The sequence below is a fragment of the Dermacentor variabilis genome, chromosome 2 (genome assembly GCF_050947875.1).
Source record: "Dermacentor variabilis isolate Ectoservices chromosome 2, ASM5094787v1, whole genome shotgun sequence".
Lineage (NCBI taxonomy): Eukaryota > Metazoa > Arthropoda > Arachnida > Ixodida > Ixodidae > Dermacentor > Dermacentor variabilis.
In genome coordinates, this window is record NC_134569.1 from 79,443,875 (window position 1) to 79,447,895 (window position 4,021).

Sequence of the window (4,021 nt, forward strand, 5' to 3'; positions counted from 1 at the left end):
GAAGTGCCCAGTCTCTTTTGTATAGCCGAAGCTGCATTGAGCTGTTTAACAGGCTCCCAGTATTCTTCTCGTCAACCGAGCTGTTGTATGTATTATGTAGTGTGTGTGTGTGTGTGTGTGTGTGTGTGTGTGTGTGTGTGTGTGTGTGTGTGTGTGTGTGTGTGTGTGTGTGTGTGTGTGTGTGTGTGTGTGTGTGTGTGTGTGTGTGTGTGTGTCTGTGTGTACGTGCGTGCGTGCATGCGTGTGCGCGTATTAAAAGAAAAGACATCTGTCATCGTGTATGACGTAGTAGTTCTGCGGAAACCCGCAAGGTGGAAAGAAGTAATGAATAAAGGGAAAATCAGACATCCACCTGTTCGTAGCAATTGCTACAAAGGAAACCCATACGGTTTCCTCGAAAGAAAAGCCTCACAGTTGAAGAAAAATTCGTCCTGGTCCGGGACGATTCATTACTTCTCTCCACCTTGCGGGTTTCCGCAGAACTACTACGTCAAGCACTTGCCTTTGCTTCATGTTGTCGGCAAATTCGACTTCGCCCTGCCATCTGCTAGCCGTCTGGTTAGCTCAGATGGTAGAGCGGCTGTCCTGGAAAGGCGGTGGTCCCGGGTTCGAGTCCCGGACCAGAACGAATTTTTCTTCAACTATGAAGCTTTTCTTTCGAGGAACCCGTATGGGTTTCCTTTGTAGCAGTTGTCATCGTGTAGCAGAGTAGATGACTCGTGAACATGTGATTTCGAATCCAATTTTGGAGAACTTCTTTTTTATCAGCTCAATAACTTTTATAGTCGTATAAATGGCTGATGCCATTAACTGCTTCTTTGAGGAGTATCGTAAAAGAGCAATTGTTAGTCCTCGAAGAATTAGCCGCAGTTACACGCCAAAAGGAAGAATGGCTGTGGCAGGTCAGTTACTCCTCAAAAGGAGTAAACTCGTTACCCCATTTCCTTCTTTTTTTCTTTCTTAAAGTGTGGGGATGAATTGCAACAAAGGATTGAGGACCTTAATTCGCCTGGAAAGTGTAAAAATGGGGTTGAAGATTAATATGCAGAAGACAAATGTAACGTTTAAAACCCTGGCAAGAGAACAACAATTCATGATTGCCAGTCAGCCTTTAGAATCTATGCAAGAATGCGTTCATCTAGGTCATTTGCTCACAGGTGAGTCTGATAACAAGGAGGTAACTTACATAAGAATAAAAATGGGTTAGAATGCATACGATTTGCATTACAGTATCGTTACTGGCAATATACCGTTATCATTGAAAAGTACAGTTATTGCATTCTACCAGTGCTAACACGGGGCTCAGAAACTTGCAGGTTAAGAGGAAGCTTGAGAAGAAAACGACGCGGCGAGCGGTCTTCGAGACAGGAAGACAGCGGTGTGGATTAGAGAGCGTACAGGGGTAGCCAATATTCTATTAGACATTAAGAGGAATGAAATGAGCTGGGGAGGTCATGTAATGGGCAAAAATATAACAGGTTGTCTATTAAAACTACAGAATTGGCGCCAAGAGAAGGGAAGTCGAAGACGGCAGATAATTAGGTGGTGTAATTAAATTAAGAAATTGGCAGACACAACTTCGATCGGTTCACCATGAAGGATCGCAAAAAAAAAAAACCAGAACGGGCACAGGGCCGCTATCTTGTAGCGATGCCTTATGCCTTATTCTATGCTATTCTTATCATCCACCACACACGGCCGCCTGATCCCGTTGATAATGTGGGCAGATCGTCGCTCTGACCACTGGCCAAGCGCGAATAGCCTGAAAAAGCATAGAATAGGAAAAGGCATCGCTACAAAATACCGGCCCAGAGCACCTATACTCCGTTCCATATATAGCAGTCAACGCTTTGGAAGCTACGCAAGAAGTTCAGTAAAGAAATGTCATCACTCCGCGCGTTCCGTTCATGCTTCGATGCGCGCCAACAGCTTTTGCGCGCGCGAGCAGGCACGTGAGGCTCAGGCTCCTCGCGACGGGTTGCAAATAAAAAAACCCCAGAAGAACCACAAAAACAAAAATGATTTAGAACAATGCATTGGCAGCCGTACGCCACAGTGTTTTTGTTTCGAACCATTAAAAATTGTTCCATTCAATACTGAGATCATATATAAAAAAAAGACAGTTGCGCACAATTGCGGACAAAAAAAAGAAAGAAAGAAAGCATTGAACTATATCCAAGTGCGAACGATGCCACTGCAAGAAGTCTCTCTCTAGCATCCACAGCGTTGACTGCTAAGCGTATGGAACGGTGCATAGCCACCACGAGCATTCGCTGCGTGTTCGGTGTCTGTTTGTTCCCGCTCCGTCACAATGAATCTGTAGGAACTAGCCTAGCTGTCTACTCCCTAACTTTCAAACGGCTAGCTCAAAACGGGCGTAATTGGAGATCTCTTGGAGAGGCGTAGGCACATGACTACTCTAAAATGCAGGACATCTGCGTTATATGCCTTGTGCGAAGCAAAAACGAATATAATGCAACTGAGCACACTCGTGCGCGATTAGGTGGAAATTAAGCAGTCAGTGATCACACCTAGAAGCGTTACTGAGTCAGCAATACGACAAGTTGCTGCTTCAAAGGGACTGCAAATAAATATAGAAGAAGAAGAAAAGACACTGATCCTCATTTAATTCAGAAGCGGAAAGATTGGACCAGCTTGGAACACATTCCTAGATTCACTTCTAGTACAAACACCGTATACGCTGCATGCTCACACCGTCTGGACAAGGCATAATGAGCTCCGAAAGCGGTTGCATGTATCTGAAACTGTATCCGAAGCTTCGTGTCACCCACCCAGTCATCGTCGACGATAAGCTCCGAAACAGATGTTCGTCGAGCCACACCGGCGTCATGTATATCCATCGTAAATACGGAGGCAGTGAAGGCATCTAGCTGAGGCAAGCAGCGTACGCGTTATCACGTGATCAAACATGGCGGCTCCCATGGTATCACTGTGAAATGACCTTATAGCTTTCTCACTAGCGTAATAAATGTCGCTGTGTCTCAGTTCCTGTAATGCTCCGTTCCGAGATTTATCAAATGTTTTCTTTTTGTAAAAGTCTTTGTGAGAATATTTCAATGCCAGCAAGTTTCTTCTTTCAAAGCCGCACTACTCACTGCGTATCGTTTTTCCTCATATAAGAGCGTTGATGTACATCAAAGTTATTATTATTATTATTATTATTATTATTACATTCTTCTTCTTTAAGTTTCTTTCTATTTGCTATTACTTCCGGCTTCTTTGCCAATACCCAGCAGTGGGCAAGTGTCGTTCACTGGCAACAAGTACATCTTGGCCAATCCCCCACCGTGGGTAGGAGCCACACGTGCCACAGGCTACAACAACAACAACAACAAAGGATGCTGACCCTGCGTACAGATGGGCTTCCAGTGAGCCAGTCTGTGCGCAGGTACCAAGGCGCCTACATGATCGAGTACCCTGGAGCGCCATTTACTGTAGCTACGACGCCCGAAGGAGCCGGTCGATCTGCAACGAGCCTGGTGCACGTCGATAGGCGATCTAGAGAAGCTGACCGTCGGAGCATAGAGGAAGGAAGTGAGTAGACCATCTCTTGGTGCCAGCGGGAAGTAAATTTTCGCGCTCGTCGATTTGTTAATGAACGTATTAACTGGTGCTTATACAGGTAGTTACTGTAGGTGAGTCAGCGAACGACCTGTCAGAGCCAAATGATGTGAAGATGGGGCATGGACTCCGCAGCTTGATCTCTACTACAGAACAGTTTATAATTGAATTATGTACATTAGTAGAATCGATTTGTCAAAAAACTTAATTTAGCCTCTTATGACCTGTGTTTCTTTCGCCAGAAACACCTCACTTGCACTTACAGGTGCCTGTATCTAAATATTGGAAGCATCTGAAACAACTCTGAGTCCGTTTTCCGCCGGTGACGAAAATTTACGCGCTTGCTATAGCGGCCGTGATAACAGGCGTGATAAAGGTCCTCAAATGCTTTTTTTTTCTTGAAAAAGAGAGATATCGAAGTTTCCTTTGGTATATATAT

The 4,021-nt window shown here is 44.8% G+C and overlaps 1 non-coding gene across 1 annotated transcript; it reads left to right on the forward strand.

Annotated features, from left to right (window-relative positions):
- The first annotated feature begins 553 nt into the window (after positions 1-553).
- TRNAS-GGA (transfer RNA serine (anticodon GGA)) lies at positions 554-628 on the forward strand. Its single transcript has one exon. It is a non-coding gene; the product is annotated as a tRNA-Ser (tRNA).
- Positions 629-4,021: the final 3,393 nt, after the last annotated feature.